The following is a 21,916-nucleotide window of genomic DNA, read 5'->3' as shown; positions in this document are numbered from 1 at the left end:
AAACCGATCCAGGAAGGCTCAAACCAGGCTAAGGTTAGCCCGAATCTTCCTCCTCATGATGTCTCTCTAAGCCTGTACCAAGGCACCAAACGCTCCTCGCTCGATGATTGCCCGCTCCTCTGCTGACAGTCTCTCGTAGACCCTCATCATCGTCGTGTAACCCGAGAAAGACCTGCTGTTCCCAGCCTCCTATTTTGATTCGAAGCAAGAGTTATCTTTAGTTCAAATGAAAGGGAAAAGGAATAGCAAATAGAAATGAAAGAAGATGAATGAAAGAGTGATGAGTTCAAGTTACCAAGCTCTTCACCGTCCTATAGGACAGGTGACCGTCCGCACCCCAGATGAGGTGCCTGTTGTCCCAAGTCTCAGCCCACTCTGGTGCTCCCCTCAGCTGGTGACCACCTCGTCCGACGTTGGCCCGCCTCGGGGCCTCCTCCTCCTAAAAAACCTCCTCCTCGACGACCTCGTCCTCAGCAGCTGCTACTGCAGCAGTGAAAGCCTGCTCTAACGCCTCCTCAAGCGTACGAGAAGGGTCAAGATATGTGTCCACATCCATGGGACCCCTCCCTGAAATAGAAGCCTCATCACCTTCAAAATTAAAGTTAATTTAGGCCGCGTCAAGTGACGACAAGCCTTAATTAGGGGATTTTCGAGTTTTCAAAGCTCCGAAATCGCTCTTTTCTCGCCATCTTTGGCCAATTTTCCCACAAACGCGTCCGCTCATGTGGTAATTTGGGTCAAGTTAAGCCTAAGTTGAAGCCTAGTCATGGGTTCGAGTCGAAATTTCTACAGCATTTCGATATAACGGCGATTATGCCCTAGAAAAGTGTCATGAAAAAGCTGTAACAAATCAAAATTCTGAAATGGTAGGAAGTTTACCCATCATACGAGGATTCCAAATACCAAGTTTCATCGCAAATTGGCAATCCTAAGGCTATTTTCGAAGCAATATACGGTTTAGCTGTGAGACCGTCTCAATTTCACTCAAATGCTCAAAACTCAACGAAAATTTGAAATAAATACATGGTTACGATCCTTATACTATCAATTATCCATTTGCAAGGTCAATTTTACAAGGCAAAATCATTTGGGGGAAAAGCCCCAAATTTTCGACTTTTTAGGGTTGAAAAACCCTGATTTGTCGATCCAATTTGATCAAATACGGAAGATTAATGCAAAATTAATATACATACCTCGACTAGTCATGGCAAATGCAAGATTTTGATCAAATTTTGGCGAGAAATGGTTGGAATTTGAGAGAGTAATTGAGATTTTATGTTTCGAAATTATGAAATGAATCCCGTGTTTCATCGAGTTTTTACTCAAGAAAACCGCACTCAGGAAAAGACGCAGCAGGTGCTGCGCCTCTTCCAAGAGACGCAACTCTTGCTGCGCCTCTTTCTCATTTTCCCTCAAAATGAATTTTTGAAGATTCGTTATAAGTTCGTTATTTGTGGGCCCATCTTTGGTGCGCCTCTTCCTTGATACCACACATCGTATATTTGGTACATTTGACATTTGTTCTTCGTTCAAACCCGCATTTCCAAGCCAACTGCAAACTGTCGTAATCGAGAGTACACGGACAGCCAATCGTCCCTCTCGAGACATGGAGATCAGTTCCCGATTCTGTTCCCCCAGCGAGGGTACACGGACAGCCAATCGTCCTTCTCGAAACATGGAGATCAGTTCCCGATTATGTTCCCCGACGAGAGTATACGGACAGACATTTGTCCCTCTCAACACGTGGAGATCAACATCGACGCCAAGCTCTTCCGAAGTTTGTTTGAAAGCCGACCCAAGCAGATTTATCCTAGCAGTTCCTGCCTACGTCCTGCTACCTCTTCCAATATCGCGTTTTATTTCCCCTTGGAGTTTCAAGGAATTTTAGGTATGGTTTCTTCTTATGGCTGGCGAGCCTCCTTACGTAGTCTAATGGACTTTAAACAACCCTCCCCGATAGTCGACAGACTCTAAAATGTTCCCGACGACAGGTCCTTGGTTCAGACCCCTTGAACCGCCTCGCGTCGCCATAGTCGTCAGGTTATAATCTTCGATTGACCTGATGACTATACTTTGACTTTCGCCTTGTCCAAGCCTCAGTCAAAGTGGGGGCTCTGTAGATACCTCATTTCTGCACCTCCCGCAAACCACCCGGTGATGATTGGGCCGCATGTTTGGTACACGGAACGATTTGTGACAGTTCATAAGTTTATCATCAAGTGATCGCTCAAACACTTGTGTCTACCTCATAGTCGTCATCTACGCGCCGATACGGTCATTTTGACAGTAATTAGAGTACATTTGGAGTCCGGGTCAAAAACTGTCTTCATTTTCTAATAACCGTTTAAAATGCCGAGTCAGAATGTTCTGGGATGTTCCGGATATTTCTATTCCATATTTTCTAATCTTTTAATCTTTGGTAAAATATATCCCGAAATTATCATATAAAATATTAAGGAAATAAGATTAATCCACTATTCCATAATAGAAACACATAAATCTTTCTTCCGCAGGAGGAAACCACTGAGGAAAAGACGCAGCAGGTGCTGCGCCTCTTCCAAGAGACGCAGTGCTTGCTGCGCCTCTTCCTCAGTCCTTTTCTGCGTATTTTCCGTATCTTTTCGAGATTCACTTCCAAAGTTTCTCCGAAAACCCTAATTTCCGTCGTTTGATTAGTATAAATAGAGACCTTCGGTCTCACATATTTCTCACGCGAGTGTCCGCCCTTCTCTTCTCCTTTTGCATTCTAGACCACGTTTTACTTTTTGGCGTCTACGTCCTTGAACTTTCGACCACGTAAGCTCGGATCTTTCGGAGTACCAGCTTCATTTTGCATGACCGACCAATTTGACCAACTCCACAATCAATCAACTTAATCAATCTGTATAATTCCTCTAAGAGGGCACTTTCGTCGTACATTCGAGTCGAGCATCACTAAACGTTAACTTAGTCAATCTCATTTCGTCAAACATGTAAGTCTGAGGGTGTAAATCCTTCTCTTTTAATTATTATTCTTTATTTTTGTAATAATTATTGTAAGATTTATGTCGAAAATATGTTTAAAACCGATTTATAAAACCTTATTTCAAACCCTTTTTACGGATTATAGGAGACAATCGTCGAGAAAGGACGCAGCAACTGCTGCGCCTCTTCTTGAGGCTGCCGCAGTTCCTGCTTCCTTTCTTCTTCCTTCGTCTTTTGTTCGTCTGTATGTTTTATTTTGCTTTCAATTGTTCATGTTTCTTTCAACACAATAATTCTAATATGATAATTTTAACCTGTAATTCATTAATAACTTATCATCACTAACATCCCGACTTAAATCCCTTATAATTCATATTTGCGGGTTTTCGTCATTTAAGTCAATTCGGGTTTTTAGAGGTTCGATTCATCCATATTGAGTCTCTGGAATTCATCTTTGATATATTTTCGTTCGTTATTTATCGTTACCATCATTAATTCGTCGTTAACCTAATTAATTTGTTTAGTTTGTTTAATTTGTAAATTATTAATCTCTTTTAATCTTGTAATTAATTCGCCCTAATTAGTTTTTATCCATGTTTTATCGTTTTTATGACCTCAATCACATGTAAATAATCTGTTAAACCACTTCCATCCGAGTCAAATAATATAATCAAGCATTAAAATCACCAATGAATATTAACGATTTGCAATTCCGGCTTCACAGCCAGAACTGAGCTCAGGAACAGACGCAGCGTCTGTTGCGCCTCTTCCAAAGGACGCGACTTTGCTGCGCCTGTTCCTGGTTGAGTTCTGTCTCTGAACTCCCGTTTCTGCCTTGACTTAGTTTATTAATTTACGTATTTAATTTACTATTAATCGTATTATCACCTAATTTCTGTTTGTTTATTTATTTATTCTTTCTTTTCTAAAATTATCTGTTTTAAATGTATTTTCAACATAAATCAATTAATCCAATGTAATTATTATAATTTTCTTTTTTGTATTTTTCTTGTATTTCTTTTATCATATTGCTTGTATGCTCTCACATGTAATCGATCTTAAATTTCTACTTCGACTCAATTGCATGTTAAATTACGTGATAACCGACTTAGTATTAATTCTCATATGCTAGGATTAATCTAATAAATGTTGCATTGCATGAATATAAATCGACAACATATCGAGTATAGACAATTTCCCTAATCATTAGTAGAGGCCGCTATCGAGGCGGGAGGGATTAGGTGTTCGATCAAAAGAGCTTCCTAATACGTACCCTCACCTCTTACTCCAGATCTCTGTGAACATCCGTGTTTATTGGCATCCACGAGAGTCATTCTAGACATAGAATGCCAAGGGTAACGAGTTCTTGGTGTTCATGTCACTACTTTGTGTCTTGACATGACACGAGGTATTCGAACGGTTTCCAATTTTCCACAATAAACTGGTGGCGACTCCACAAATGCACAAGAAAAGCTTGCTCGCTTTTCGCCCGCGTCCACAAAAGCTCTTCAACAAATGCCTCGGCCTAAGAACGAGAAGGAGTTTCGTGGATTTCTCAGTCAAGTCCAATACATCAGCCGCTTCATAGCAAAACTCACTATGATTTGTGAACCAATCTTCAAGAACCTCCGCGCCTCCGATCACACCGATTGGGACGTTGATTGTCAAAAGGCCTTCGACAGGATAAAGGAAATCCTATCCAAACCTCCTATCCTCATGCCACCTCAGCAGGGAATTCCCCTATCCCTATACATGTATGTCACCGACAAAGCCATGGAAGCAATGCTAGCACAAACAGTCGACGGCGAAGAACGGGCCATCTACTACATTAGCAAAAAGTTCATCGAATACGAAACGAGGTACACCCAACTGGAAAAAAGACATGCCTTGCCCTGGTTTGGTCAACAAAGAAGCTGCGACATTATATGCTCAGCTACACGGTTCACATCTACTCCAAGAGGGACCCGGTCAAATACATCTTCGAAAAACCCAAACTAAACGGAAGGCTGTCTAGGTGGACACTCATGCTATCCGAATTTGACCTCAAATTCGTACCCCTCAAGGTTATCAAGGGAAGGGCAGTCGCCGATTTCCTAGCAGAAAATCCCGTCAACGAGGATCCAACGACCGACACATGGTCACTTCCTGACGAAGACATGCTTTGTGCTGATACCGACGTATGGGACCTATACTTCGATGGTGCATCAAACCTGAGAGGCTTCGGGGTAAGAATCCTTCTAATATCACCAGAAGGGGAACACGTTCCGATCTGAGTCAAGCTAGACTTCACCGTCACCAACAATGCCACCGAATACGAACCATGCCTCATCGGCCTACAAGCAGTCATAACACTTGGCATCAAGATGTTGAGGGTCCACAGCGATTCCTCACTCATCATCAATCAGGTGTCCGGATCATGGAAAATCCGAAGCGACATCTTGGCACCCTACCAAGCAAAAATCAATCAAGAGGCCGAATTCTTCGACCAAGTCGACTACTTCAACTTGCCACGAGAGGAAAATTAATTTGCTGATGCCCTAGAAAACTTGTCGCACTCGTCAACATACCTGACGACATAACATCGATGCCCTTATGCGTCGAGAGAAAGAGCAAGCCAGGTCACATCTGCGCCATTAACAACGACGAGGAAAGCCATGTCAAACCTTGGTACCAAGCCATCCTCAACTACAAAACCAAAAAAAGAATCCCCTCCTAACTCTGATACAAGAGGACAAAGAGCCATCCGTTTACTTGCATCACAATTCGTGATAAACCAAGAACAACTATACAAAAGAACACCCTAGGGGATCCTTCTAATTTGCATTGATCGCCACAAAGCCAAAAAAGTCATGGGAGAGGTCAACGACGGAGAATTCGGCCCTCACATGAGCACAATGATGCTAACCCGAAAAATCATGCGGTTAGGCTACTATTGGACCACCATCGAAGCCGATTGCAGAAACTAAGTCAAACATTACCACAATTGCCAAATATTCGCCAACATATAACATATACCACAATCCCTTTCATACACCATGACATCACCCTGACCTTTCTCGGCCTGGGGCATCGACATCATCGGAAAAGTCAACCCGATAGGCACCAAAGGGCATTGTTTTGTCCTCGTCGCAATTGACTACTTCACCAAATCGGTGGAAGCACAGTTCTATGCAGTCTTGACCGCCAAACACGTGGCCAAGTTCATCTAGGACAATATCATCTACAGATATGGGGTACCCCATGAAATCATCAGCGACCAAGGCTCCCACTTTCGGGCAAAAACACAAGCCTTGCTGGACAAATACAAAATCAAACGGCATCGACCATCCCCCTATCGTCCCCAAACCAACGGAGCGGTAGAGGCAGCAAACAAAACTCTTGTCACCATCATCAAAAAGATGGAAGACAATTACCGCGATTGACCGAGCAAACTCCCATTCGCACTTTGGGGATACCGAACCTCCATTCGAACACCAACAAGGGCAACGCCCTTCTACCTAGCGTACGGTATGGAGGCGGTTCAACCGGTAGAGTTGGAGGTTCCATCTCTGCGCATTCTACTAGAAAGTCAAGTTCCTGAGGCGGAATGTACCCGTCGAAGGTTCGAACAACTCACACTCCTTGACGAGCGGTGACTCAACGCCTTGCACAACGTCCAGCTATACTAACGACGTATACAATGGGCATTCAACAAAAAAGTCAAACCCAGGGATATCAAAGAAGGCGACTTGGTCCTCAAGTCAGTTCGAGCACCCTTACCCGTCGATCCGAGGGGGATATTCAAACCCAATTAGGTCGGGCCATATCTGGTCAAGAGAATACTTTTCGGGGGCGCAGTGAGACTGAGTGACCTAGACGAGGAGGATTTCACAAACCCAACCAACCTAGACCAACTCAATAAATACTACCCTTGAACCTTAGCAATCACAAACCCTACCCTAGTTCCATGACTAGTGACCACAATATCCCTTTCAATTCAATTCCTCAACGCGATCTGATTTGAAATTGTATGTTTTATCGAGTCTAAGTTACGGCACCTTACCATATTTCAAACGACCTTTGATCTGTCAAAGGCAGCATCCATTTGCACTCAAACAAAATACCTGAACTACGAGCATGGTTTGATTTCACCTATTCAGGTTGATACGTAGGTAGTCCTTTCTTACACAAGAAGGATACAACCACAACACCCAAACAAAATAAACAAAACGTTTCGAACTACGAACATGGTTTGATTTCACCTCTTCAGGTGGATACGTAGGCAATCCTTCTTACACAAGAAGGATACAACCATCCCCACACATAAAAAAACAATCACCCATACCAACTTCAAAACAAACAAAAAACAAGAAAAGAGGAAAACATTCCCTTTTCCACAAAAAAAAAAAGAAGCCTTTCTCCCTTCCCACAAATACCCCCTTCACAGGTGCAATGTTTAGGATAATTCAAACTGAATTGCCTTTACAAGATGGATGGAAGAAACAAGCGTTCACAACTTCTTTTAACACAAGCAATCCTCTTATTTAATTTTTTTTTTTTTTTGCAAAAAATTTATCATTTCATTCAAATTATGAAAGAAATTACAAGAGATTTTTGCAAAGACTATCCAATATACAACAAGATCATAAACTAGCAGCTAGAATCGAGTATTGCTTATGACTAGTCCACATTAGAAGTCGAGTAGAAACAAGAAATTTAACCCTACTAACAATTTCAGTAACTGCAGCCTTTCTTCCTCTAAAAAGACGAGTATTTCGCTCATTCCAGATTTGATAAACAGCAGCTGCCAATGAAGTACAATACCAGGCCATCCTCCAATTGTGTGTACTCCCAAAATTTACGTGTTCAAGTTCAGTCAGTAAACAAGAACTAGCACGGTGCATACCCATCCACTATAGAAGCTGATGCCAGACAGCCTTAGAGAATGAACAATTAAAGAACAAGTGAGCATGATCCTCAAGGGCAATTTCACAGAGGGAACATCGATTAACCACGTAAAACCCTCCACTCTGCAGATTGTCCACTGTTGCCAATTTCTGTTGAGCTGCCAAAGAGCAAATAATCTTGTGACTTGGAACAAGACGAGTATGAGAGATGAGCCTGCAGTCAAGGACCAGCTAAGACAAAGACCTCTCAAATAGCTATAGTCTGCAGTAACTTTGAATTTACCATGAGAGTACCATTGTTAATCGAGAAGAAGCAAAGCGATAATGCTACCTGCTAGAGCAACTAGCCTGTCCCGTACAGCCAAGATTCCTTTAAGACTAGAGGAAAAACTGTCCTGGGATTGAACAAACCAGATAGATTAATGTTGCAAAATATAAGTCTGATGCCAGGAAACCCAACTCCCCTCAGTAGTATGAGCCAGCAGATAAATCCATCTACACTGCAGAGCATCATTCCAAGTGGAGAGGTCTTTAATATTGAAACCTCCTGTATCCCATGGCAAACATATATCCTTCCATTTCTTAAACACCATTCTTCTGCCATCAGGCAGTATTCCCCAAAAAAAGTCCTTACAAAGCTTATTGACTCTTCGCAGAACCTCCTGAGGTAAAAGAGTACAAGAACACCAAAACGTTTCCATGCCAAAAATGATGGAATTGATTAACTGCACCCTACCAGCATAGGTAAGGAAGTTAGAGGACCAATGTTGGATAGAATGCTTAATCTTGAGAATTAGGGAATCAAACATTGCCACTGAAATTCTAGAAGTGGACAAGGGGACTCCTAAGTATCTCGAAAGGAACCGACCATCGAGAAACCGATTCTTTGCGAGCATAGCCTCCTTAACATCAGGATGCACCCCTCCAAAATACATGTTGGTTTTCTCAATGTTAGCATGAAGCCCAGAAAGCTCAGCAAAAAAACTCAGAGTACTCTTAACTGCTGCAACAGAGGGGACATCTCCCCTAACAAAGATCATCAAGTCATCAGCAAAGACCAAGTGATTAAGTTTAAGCCTAGAGCACTTAGGATGATAAGAGACAAGGGGTTGATCACAAAGAGTCCTGAGATATCTTGACAAAACTTCCATACTAAGCACAAACAAGTAAGGGGAAAGGGGATCACCCTGCCTAATGCCACTTTTCCCTTGAAAAACCCCAGAGAGCTCTCCATTAATTTTTAAAGAGTACCAAGGAGTTTGAATGCAACCAAGCACCCAGTCAATGAATTGCTGAGGGAAACCCAAACCAGAAAGCATATTAGCAATAAAAGACCATTGGAGGGAATCAAAGGCCTTCCTAATATCCACCTTGATCATGCAGCGAGGGGAAATATTAGCCCTATTGTAACCTTTGACCAAAGTTTGAGATAGCATAATGTTCTCAAAAATGCTTCTACCTTTAATAAAGGCTGCTTGTTCAGCACCAACAATGGAAGGAAGAATACTTTGAAGCCTGTTAGCAAGTATCTTACTAACTGTCTTATAGAAAACAGTGCAGCAAAATATAGGCATATAATCAGTGACAGCATTAGGTATGGCCTTCTTAGGGATTAGAGAAATAACAGTTGAGTTAGCCTGCTTAGACATCCTGCCAGAGGAAAAAAACTGGTTCACAGCTTTGCAAAAATCCTTGGCAATAATGTTCCAAGCAGATTTAAAGAACCCAGCTGAGAAACCATCAATTCCAGGACTACTATTAGAGTCCATACTAAAGAGTGCATCTCTGATTTCAGCAGGAGAGATCTCCCTAACCAAGGAGTGACTATCTGCAGAATTAACCACAGCTCAAGAAGAGATAAAATCAGTATCTAAGGGGATGGTAGTACAGCTGTGCCCCAGCAGGTCCTGGTAATACCGATTAAAAGCAGTACTAACAGAAGAAAAACCCATATGAAGCTTGCCATGGTGATCATGAATGCCACCAATAACCTGCTGATGAGTTCTCTCAGAAATCTTTGCAAAAAAATATTTAGAACTACAATCAGAGTCCTGGATATCCCTAATTTTTGCTCTTTGAGAAAGGATAGAGAGCTCATGTTCTTTAAGCTTGGTATACTCAGCAATTAAGAGCCTTTCCTCCTGAATAAGACTATCAGAGTAAGGATTTGAAACAAGAGTGTGTTGACACTCCACCAAAGCATCTTTAGCAGACTGAACTCTTTGAGATATATTACTGAAATGCTGCTTATGAAAGTGGGTAAGAGCATGCTTGACACTTTTTAACTTCTGAAAAAAGCAGTACATAGGACTTCCCTGCAAAGGAGTTTCCCAAGCTGCCTTTACAGTATGTAAATAATCAGGATGCCCAGCCCAACTATTGAGAAAACTAAACCTCTTAGCTACCTTTTTATCATAAGAAACATGGACTAAAACAGGAGAGTGGTCAGATATACCAGGCTCCTGGAAATGACCATAAGCATTGGGGAAGGAAGAAATGAAGCCAGGATTAGCTAGGACCCTGTCCAGTTTAGACCAAACCCTAGTCCCAGAATCCTGCTTATTAGTCCATGTCATATCAACCCCAGTGTAAGTGAGATCATCAAGATTACAGGAAGCAAGACAATCATTAAAATCAAGCATATCCTGAAGCACAGGAGGAGTGTTACTTAATTTCTCAGAAGGAGTTCTCACCACATTAAAATCACCAAGCACCAACCAAGGTTCAGCAGTGGAACCAGCAACAAGACTAGACCATAGCCTATGCCTATCCAGAGGATCATTACACCCATAGACAATGCTCAAATGGAAAGTTGAGCAAGACTCATGATGGTTCACCTTAAAGTGAATAATCTGATCAGCAACAGTATTACTAAGCATAGTAACAGTACTAGGGTTGAAAAAAACCCAAATTCTCCCATTATAATGGTGAGAATAATTGCAAACCACATGCCAATTACTAAACTTCTTTTTAATGATTTTGGAAGCTTTATGCTCCTTAACCCTGGTTTCTAAGAGAGCCATAATATCAAGCTTATTGACCACTAAGTAATCTTTAACTTCACTATGTTTTAAAGGACAGTTGAACCCTCTTATATTCCAGGAAGCTATCTTTATTGTGATTTATCAGGAGGGACAACAATCTTACCATCCAACACAGCACATCCTGAGTGTAACTCGGAAGAAGGATCAGAAGAGGAAGGCATTTCCACTGGAGATCTCTGACCTAGCAAAGAGCATCCTGAATCTACATTCTCCAGAGTGGATGCCATACCAATTTTGACCCCTTCAGAAGTATCACCTAGTACCAAATCAGTCTCGGAGATAATCTCAACATCCTCTAGTATCTCTCCTGGTTCCAAAACCTGATACTTATTAGCAAGAGGAACTGAACCATTCAGAAAAGAAGAGATTTCTGCAGTTTCCTGCAAATCCTCTCCAGGAACTTCAGTAAAATACCATCAAGGAAAGGGTCAGCATCATAAGACTGTGTAACCTCATTCAGAGTATAGAGATGTAACAAAAAGGCCCCCCAATTATTAATGCCCTTTAGACATATAAATCATTCCGCTTACTATAGAGACGTAACACTAGGTCAGAGGACAGGTTCACGTCAATAACTATAGAACCAGAAATGGGTAAGCTTAGGCGGACAAAATCCTAAAAAGATTTTGAAAGAAAATGCTGATTTTTAAATAAAAAGAAGATATTGAATGAATTATAGAATATAAGATATTCATGAATATCTTTAAATATGTCATCTAACATCAAAGAATTAGAAAGAAAATATGATCAATTTCTTTAATAATCTAACTTCACAAAGTTATATAACAAGAAAGAAAAGTCTTATACCACCAAGTATACCTGAAAATCATTTAGATAAAACAATATGGGTGTCTATAACAAAGAAAAGATTGGTGTCTATACCAAAGACTAAAATCATTCTTTCTAAGGTTCCAGATCTAAATGATTATTTAAATAAGAAAGAACAAGATGAACTTCGTTCTACATTAGATAGATTATCACCAGATCAAAACTGTTTATGGAAAGCTTTAGGAGTCTTAGCTCAGTCTAATCAAAAATATGAATATTATCTTCAATATGCTTTATTACCTTATATAGCTTTAAAAGCACCTAACTTAGGAATTTATGGTATTTATAGTAGATTATTGAGAATCTATCGTGAGAAAACGCTAGGGTTTAAAGATCTCTTATCTGAGAATTTTAAGAGTTTAAAAAGAAAGAAAAAAATTCTATCTTTGAATATAAGAGATATGATATCTTACTCATATATAAATGATCTTCGTTTTGTTTTTTCTTTTTTCCTTAATTCTAGGGTTAGTTATTTGGTGGGTAGTATCTCCAGAAATGATCTTCTTAAAACCTACAGCAGCTGTATGTTCACCTGATCTTAAACTTATTAGTAGAGTCCTACGAAATACATATATTGAGAAAGTCTGTAGTACTCATATTAATATCAAAAGTCCATGTATATGTGGTGAACCATTAAATCAAATGGTCAAGAGACTCTTTCCAGAGCTTCATTATGATCCTATAAATTTAAAAAGAAAAAAGAAAGATCATAAGATAAGAAATGCTTTCTCTGTCTATATTGCCTCTATAATACTATGTCTTATTTTAAATGAGTCCACATCTATATATGGAATAATGTATGTTTTATAAAAAGAAAAAGAGAGGAGTCAGAATAAGATAAGAAAGTAGCAATGAATGTATAGGGGAAGAAGTTATTTCCTTTAACGAAAGGTAAAGTATAGAGACTAACGAAAGAGGTCTTTTTAGACTATTAGGTCTGAGTTCATACTTTGATTCATTCTACCTCATAGGGTAAGATAAGAAAGTCAAGGGTTAGTACACATAGGTGTTATGCCTTTCTTTTCAGATCAATGATACAAGGAGTTAGTCAGAGGTGTAGTTAGGCCCTTAGCGTAAGGTATGGAATGGGACCCCACTCATTCCCACTAGAGGAAGATCTGCCCTAGGTAATTTAATGAGGTAATAGAGGTTCTTTGATGCTCTTTTCTTCCTATTCTTCACTCTTTCCCTTAATATTCTATATAAAGAAAAAGAATTCCCTTAATATGAAGATTCTTATATATAAAGATAAGAAGAAGGTAATTCTGAAATGAAATCCTATCTATTGAGAGTTATATAAGAAAGATCTTTTCATTTATTTAAATTATGTTCAGGGAGGGTCTGTCTCAGATGGTTTCCTACCTCTATCTGATGGTTTTGTCTTATTATCTAATGGTTTTTCATTTTATTTCAAATTATCTTTTTTCATTATAAAAGTGACTCTTCACAGTATTGACTTCATTCTTTTTCTCATTCTCTTCATTCTTTTTCTCATTCTGAGGATCAATTGTATGGGTCTTCTTTATTGAATCATCCTTATCCTTCTTCTTTTCTTTCATTTTCTTTTCTTCCTTTTCTCTTTTTAAATTATTTATTATAACTCTTCCAATTTTATTTATACAACGCAAGTCATGGATATTAATAGGATCAGAACCTACCCAGCGACCATTTTCTATTTGACGTACCCTCTTATTTTTATCTACGAGTCTAAGAGTGAATTTTCTTTCTTCCTTTCTTATATCTAGTGAATCCCAATCTCTTTTAAAATGAGAGATTATTGGGACAGTCTGAATTCGGTCGGGTTCTCGATACTGTTCTAGAAACCAGTCTTTAGTTGCAAATTCTTTACCAACACCCTTATACTTCAGGACGTCTTTCTCTGAGGAATATCTGCTATAGTAGTAAGATTTTGGCGCTAAAAAGACACCCTCTTTGATTTTATCTTCTAACTTAAACTTCCCCAATTCTGTTGAAGATATGAATTCATCTGGAAGAGGGTTACCTAAAACTATAGAGTCGTGTCGTGTGTAGTAGCAATCATCTCTGGATATAAATGGATACATGTAGATCCTAGCTGATGCTGTGATAGCCGCGGATATTTGAACAGCAGCCATCTTCGGAATATAATATTCGTAAGCTCCTTCCCCACGACCCCGTTTGTTTATATATGTTATCATATTAAGATCTTCTTTAATCTTTATATATTTCATTAAACCCTTCGTTTTAAGGATAAGATTCGATCTTTCTTCATCACAAATTTCGGTTTTGGTGGATTCGGGATTGATGCCAAATCGCCCATATAATGAGTTCATTAGGAGTTTATAGATAAAGGATAAGGAGTCATTACCTTCAAGCTTAGCTTTGGATCTACTTTCAAAGAGGTCGTTAACGTATCCAATGAAAGGGCTTTCCATCTTTTCAAAGATGTATCCATTTAGAGGTATTATTTTATATCCAATCTGTCTTGCAAACTTGAGCTCCTCACTATAGTAAACACCAATAAATGTACCCGTTGGAAAGATCAGAGTCCCAGTTTTAGGATCTTTATATGGTAGAAAGGGTTTCTTTATGCTTTCTGGGCATTCTATATAAGCTTCAATGAAACCAAAGATTTCATCTAAATCCATCTTTTCAAAATCAAAATGCCAAACAGGCTTACCTCCAGGCATTGGATATTCCCTCATAATATAAGGATAAAGAGAGTTGACATCATAATAGTAAAGGTCTTTACCGTATAGAAGGTATGCATCGGTATGCCCACCATAGTATCCACGTCGAATATAATTATCTGTATTTTCATCAGGTATGTGGATATAATGCTTTTTATCGTTGTAAAACCACGAACGAAAGAGAGAGAGAGAGAGAGAGAGAGCGTGTGATGGGGTGGTTAGCTTATCTAATATGTCAGCTTGGTATGCTAGAAAATACAAATTCTGGAATTTCAACATAATACCACCCAATAGGCGAATATCCTGTTTCATATATGAAATCAAGGTCTCTTTCATTGAAGATATGGTTTCCATAGTTACTTTTGAAAAGTCAACAGATCCTTTAGAACCATACTCAGGGCATAGATTCTTAGCTAGAGATTGTAGATCATTGGGGAGTAGATGAAGCGAGTCTCTGAAGCGGAATAAAAGTCTCTTTTTCGAATAGACGGCTATCTCATAGATCGTATTATTTCTAATAAGGGCTTTGATTTTTAAATATTGATGATGTAAGGAGAGATGCTTAATAAGAAAAAGACCATCGAATCGTCCTAAGTTATGAAAATAAATAATATCCATTTTATATTTCTTATTCCGTCTAGCAATTGTTTAAATCCTAAATATAAAATCAAACATCATTTTCTCACTCCTATCTTCAAACTTTGGGAACATTTCTTTATTGTAATCTTCACTGAAGAAAGAATCTATATTCTCAACTAGAGGGACATCTCCCGGGTAAACCTTCAACACACCTATAGCATATGGCACATGAATATCCTCAATAAGGATAGTTTCGGTATCGGCCACCATAAAAGGCTTTAAACTTGTCTTTTTATACTTATTCAAGGTTGTTATATGAGTAGAATAGACTTTCTTAGTAGAACGAAGGCTTTTTGGCTTTAAATTCTTAACATCAACCTTTTCATCATCATCATGACTCTTATCATAATAGCATTCATATATCCCTTCTAATCTAGACTTGTAATCTACAATAGGTATAGGTTGTTTTATATTATGTTCAAAATAAACATTAATACTTATTCCTGTAATTAGAAAATCATCATAGAAATCAATTAATTGTAGTAATAAACAATTGACATGATTCGTTATATTGAACTTAGGAAGCACTTCACCATCATCTGTGGTTAGTGGAAAAGCTGTCTTAGAAAGCGGTTTGATTATATTTTCATCATTCTCTTTTTTCATATATAAGATGATATTAGCTTTACAATAAGAATTTATGCTAGGGTAAACATACTTTACTAAGAGATCCATAACCGATATGGTTAGTAGGTCAAACTCGTTGATGAGGATATCCTCATTAATGATCCGAGATGGGATGATTAACTTTGGATATGGGTTCGAATTCTTTTCTGATTCTGTTACTGAATCCAGTGTCTTTAATTAGACTACTATCTCTTTGAATTTATCATTATCTTTATATTTCTCATTCTTTTTCTCATTTCTTCTTCTTTTATACTGAGTATAGTAAAAGTATGGAAAGACTTTCTTTCTATATCTACAATGTATAATCTTTAATTTAAGTATCTTATATGATCGAAGGTGTCCACCCTTAATATTGAAGTTAAATTGATTCGAATATTGAAGGTATTTTGCCTTCATATGAAAAAGATGTTTTTTAAACCATAATTATTAATGCCCTTTAGACATATAAATCATTCCGCTTAGTATAGAGACGTAACACCAGGTCAGAGGACAGGTTCACGTCAATAACTATAGAACCAGAAATGGGTAAGCTTAGGCGGACAAAATCCTAAAAAGATTTTGAAAGAAAATGCTGATTTTTAAATAAAAAGAAGATATTGAATGAATTATAGAATATAAGATATTCATGAATATCTTTAAATATGTCATCTAACATCAAAGAATTAGAAAGAAAATATGATCAATTTCTTTAATAATCTAACTTCACAAAGTTATATAACAAGAAAGAAAAGTCTTATACCACCAAGTATACCTGAAAATCATTTAGATAAAACAATATGGGTGTCTATAACAAAGAAAAGATTGGTGTCTATACCAAAGACTAAAATCATTCTTTCTAAGGTTCCAGATCTAAATGATTATTTAAATAAGAAAGAACAAGATGAACTTCGTTCTACATTAGATAGATTATCACCAGATCAAAACTGTTTATGGAAAGGTTTAGGAATCTTAGCTCAGTCTAATCAAAAATATGAATATTATCTTCAATATGCTTTATTACCTTATATAGCTTTAAAAGCACCTAACTTAGGAATTTATGGTATTTATAGTAGATTATTGAGAATCTATCGTGAGAAAACGCTAGGGTTTAAAGATCTCTTATCTGAGAATTTTAAGAGTTTAAAAAGAAAGAAAAAAATTCTATCTTTGAATATAAGAGATATGATATCTTACTCATATATAAATGATCTTCGTTTTGTTTTTCTTTTTTCCTTAATTCTAGGGTTAGTTATTTGGTGGGTAGTATCTCCAGAAATGATCTTCTTAAAACCTACAGCAGCTGTATGTTCACCTGATCTTAAACTTATTAGTAGAGTCCTACGAAATACATATATTGAGAAAGTCTGTAGTACTCATATTAATATCAAAAGTCCATGTATATGTGGTGAACCATTAAATCAAATGGTAAAGAGACTCTTTCCAGAGCTTCATTATGATCCTTTAAATTTAAAAAGAAAAAAGAAAGATCATAAGATAAGAAATGCTTTCTCTGTCTATATTGCCTCTATAATACTATGTCTTATTTTAAAAGAGTCCACATCTATATATGGAATAATGTATGTTTTATAAAAAGAAAAAGAGAGGAGTCAGAATAAGATAAGAAAGTAGCAATGAATGTATAGGGGAACAAGTTCTTTCCTTTAACGAAAGGTAAAGTATAGAGACTAACGAAAGAGGTCTTTTTAGACTATTAGGTCCGAGTTCATACTTTGATTCATTCTACCTTTTAGGGTAAGATAAGAAAGTCAAGGGTTAGTACACATAGGAGTTATGCCTTTCTTTTCAGATCAATGATACAAGGAGTTAGTCAGAGGTGTAGTTAGGCCCTTAGCGTAAGGTATGGAATGGGACCCCACTCATTCCCACTAGAGGAAGATCTGCCCTAGGTAATTTAATGAGGTAATAGAGGTTCTTTGATGCTCTTTTCTTCCTATTCTTGACTCTTTCCCTTAATATTCTATATAAAGAAAAAGAATTCGCTTAATATGAAGATTCTTAAATATAAAGATAAGAAGAAGGTAATTCTGAAATGAAATCCTATCTATTGAGAATTATATAAGAAAGATCTTTTCATTTATTTAAATTATGTTCAGGGAGGGTCTGTCTCAGATGGTTTCCTACCTCTATCTGATGGTTTTGTCTTATTATCTAATGGTTTTTCATTTTCTTTCAAATTATCTTTTCATTATAAAAGTGACTCTTCACAGTATTGACTTCATTCTTTTTCTCATTCTCTTCATTCTTTTTCTCATTCTGAGGATCAATTGTATGGGTCTTCTTTATTGAATCATCCTTATCCTTCTTCTTTTCTTTCATTTTCTTTTCTTCCTTTTCTCTTTTTAAATTATTTATTATAACTCTTCCAATTTTATTTATACAACGCAAGTCATGGATATTAATAGGATCAGAACCTACCCAGCGACCATTTTCTATTTGACGTACCCTCTTATTTTTATCTACGAGTCTAAGAGTGAATTTTCTTTCTTCCTTTCTTATATCTAGTGAATCCCAATCTCTTTTAAAATGAGAGATTATTGGGACAGTCTGAATTCGGTCGGGTTCTCGATACTGTTCTAGAAACCAGTCTTTAGTTGCAAATTATTTACCAGCACCCTTATACTTCAGGACGTCTTTCTCTGAGGAATATCTGCTATAGTAGTAAGATTTTGGCGCTAAAAAGACACCCTCTTTGATTTTATCTTCTAACTTAAACTTCTCCAATTCTGTTGAAGATATAAATTCATCTGGAAGAGGGTTACCTAAAACTATAGAGTCTGTGTCAGTGTAGTAGCAATCATCTCTGGATATAAATGGATACATGTAGATCCTAGCTGATGCTGTGATAGCCGCGGATATTTGAACAGCAGCCATCTTCGGAATATAATATTCGGAAGCTCTTTCCCCACGACCCCGTTTGTTTATATATGTTATTATATTAAGATCTTCTTTAATCTTTATATATTTCATTAAACCCTTCGTTTTAAGGATAAGATTCGATCTTTCTTCATCACAAATTTCGGTTTTGGTGGATTCGGGATTGATGCCAAATCGCCCATATAATGAGTTCATTAGGAGTTTATAGATAAAGGATAAGGAGTCATTACCTTTAAGCTTAGCTTTGGATCTACTTTCAAAGAGGTCGTTAACGTATCCAATGAAAGGGCTTTCCATCTTTTCAAAGATGTATCCATTTAGAGGTATTATTTTATATCCAATCTGTCTTGCAAACTTGAGCTCCTCACTATAGTAAACACCAATAAATGTACCCGTTGGAAAGATCAGAGTCCCAGTTTTAGGATCTTTATATGGTAGAAAGGGTTTCTTTATGCTTTCTGGGCATTCTATATAAGCTTCAATGAAACCAAAGATTTCATCTAAATCCATCTTTTCAAAATCAGAATGCCAAACAGACTTACCTCCAGGCATTGGATATTCCCTCATAATATAAGGATAAAGAGAGTTGACCTCATAATAGTAAAGGTCTTTACCGTATGGAAGGTATGCGTCGGTATGCCCACCATAGTATCCACGTCGAATATAATTATCTGTATTTTCATCAGGTATGTGGATATAATGCTTTTTATCGTTGTAAAACCACGAACGAAAGAGAGAGAGAGAGAGAGCGTGTGATGGGGTGGTTAGCTTATCTAATATGTCAGCTTGGTATGCTAGAAAATACAAATTCTGGAATTTCAACATAATACCACCCAATAGGCGAATATCCTGTTTCATATATGAAATCAAGGTCTCTTTCATTGAAGATATGGTTTCCAGAGTTACTTTTGAAAAGTCAACAGATCCTTTAGAACCATACTCAGGGCATAGATTCTTAGCTAGAGATTGTAGATCATTGGGGAGTAGATGAAGCGAGTCTCTGAAGCGGAATAAAAGTCTCTTTTTCGAATAGACGGCTATCTCATAGATCGTATTATTTCTAATAAGGGCTTTGATTTTTAAATCTTGATGATGTAAGGAGAGATGCTTAATAAGAAAAAGACCATCGAATCGTCCTAAGTTATGAAAATAAATAATATCCATTTTATATTTTTTATTCCGTCTAGCAATTGTTTTAATCCTAAATATAAAATCAAACATCATTTTCTCACTCCTATCTTCAAACTTTGGGAACTTTTCTTTATTGTAATCTTCACTGAAGAAAGAATCTATATTCTCAACTAGAGGGACATCTCCCGGGTAAACCTTCAACACACCTATAGCATATGGCACATGAATATCCTCAATAAGGATAGTTTCGGTATCGGCCACCATAAAAGGCTTTAAACTTGTCTTTTTATACTTATTCAACGTTGTTATATGAGTAGAATAGACTTTCTTAGTAGAACGAAGGATTTTTGGCTTTAAATTCTTAACATCAACCTTTTCATCATCATCATGACTCTTATCATAATAGCATTCATATATCCCTTCTAATCTAGACTTGTAATCTACAATAGGTATAGGTTGTTTTATATTATGTTCAAAATAAACATTAATACTTATTCCTGTAATTAGAAAATCATCATAGAAATCAATTAATTGTAGTAATAAACAATTGACATGATTCGTTATATTGAACTTAGGAAGCACTTCACCATCATCTGTGGTTAGTGGAAAAGCTGTCTTAGAAAGACGTTTGATTATATTTTCATCATTCTCTTTTTTCATATATAAGATGATATTAGCTTTACAATAAGAATTTATGCTAGGGTAAACATACTTTACTAAGAGATCCATAACCGATATGGTTAATAGGTCAAACTCGTTGATGAGGATATCCTCATTAAAGATCCGAGATGGGATGATTAACTTTGGATATGGGTTCGAATTCTTTTCTGATTCTGTTACTGAATCCAGTGTCTTTAATAAGACTACTATCTCTTTGAATTTATCATTATCTTTATATTTCTCATTCTTTTTCTCATTTCTTCTTCTTTTATACTGAGTATAGTAATAGTATGGAAAGACTTTCTTTCTATATCTACAATGTAGAACCTTTGGTTTAAGGATCTTATATGATCGAAGGTATCCACCCTTAATATTGAAGTTAAATTGATTCGAATATTGAAGGTATTTTGCCTTCATATGAAAAAGATGCTTTTTAATCATAACCATAACATTCCAAGTCTTATGTGGTATGATGACATGTTAAATCAGCATTTTCTTTCAAAATCTTTTTAGGATTTTGTCCGCCTAAGCTTACCCATTTCTGGTTCTATAGTTATTGACGTGAACCTGTCCTCTGACCTGGTGTTACGTCTCTATAGTAAGCGGAACGATTTATATGTCTAAAGGGCATTAATAATTGGGGGGCCTTTTAATTAATAATGAAAAAGATTACGAACTTGACAATAAATAATGCTAAGCAAGTATACAACTTTTCAAAGCTAGAATGTCGACTAAGACATCTCACATAGTAAAACTAGCACAAAAATACACAATACATTGCTAGTACAACATAATAAAAACACACAAACACTATTACAACATAATAGTAAAACGGGTAATGACGGTCTTCATTCGTCCATTCTACCCTTGCCTTTTCCCTCGAGGTACATTTTCCCCTTGCTCTTCTTGTTGGCCTGCCTAGCATGGACTTCCTCTTCGGAACGAATCCTCAATGGATCTACAACGGCGACGGCCTCCGGTCTCTTGCAAGACCTCATTCTCGGTCCTAGCCGAGCCCACACACGGCCCACCCTCTCTTTGGGACCCGAACTCCTCCTCTTCGGTGGCCTCACTCTATCCGGGCTAACATCATCAGCAAAGTTGTCAAAGAAGGCACGGTTGACCTTGCCAACTTCCCTATACTTCAAGTCAACGACTTCATCCTTACCGAATTTGGACCTTTCTTCCAAGGTTTGAGCTTTTGACCACTTGACATAAGCAGGAGTCACCCATGTCGTGGCAACGGGGTTTGGTACCTCCCAAAACGTCCGAGTGGCCCACTACCTCTCAAAAATCTCCACAAGCTCAGAGTTTCGGAAAACACTCTCTTGAACGAGAGTATCTTGAGCGGGCACCTTTTGTTGGCGCCCAATTTGCCTCATGAGCCTTTCGGGATAGATGAAGGAAGCATCCTTCAAGCCCACCACCATCAAAGAACGAGAACTAGCGGCCGAAGCGGGCAACCCCGTGAAGGACCTCAAGTGCCAACACGGCACCACCCAACGGATATGAGGACCACCCTCCTCCACCAATTTCGAGGTCCAATAAGCCTCGGTGGACGCAAAGCTATCCGAATACAACTTCTTCCTCACAG

General features: G+C 37.8%; 2 pseudogenes; both read right to left on the bottom strand.

The window, feature by feature from the left end:
* Positions 1–10,962: 10,962 nt before the first annotated feature.
* On the bottom strand, positions 10,963–16,487 carry LOC141586139 (DNA polymerase-like; annotated as a pseudogene).
* A 1,339-nt stretch (positions 16,488–17,826) lies between these two features.
* On the bottom strand, positions 17,827–20,769 carry LOC141586128 (DNA polymerase-like; annotated as a pseudogene).
* Between the last annotated feature and the right edge of the window lie 1,147 nt (positions 20,770–21,916).

This window comes from Silene latifolia, chromosome 1, assembly GCF_048544455.1.
Source record: "Silene latifolia isolate original U9 population chromosome 1, ASM4854445v1, whole genome shotgun sequence".
In the NCBI taxonomy this organism is placed as follows: domain Eukaryota; kingdom Viridiplantae; phylum Streptophyta; class Magnoliopsida; order Caryophyllales; family Caryophyllaceae; genus Silene; species Silene latifolia.
This window is presented reverse-complemented; position numbering and strand designations above follow the sequence as displayed.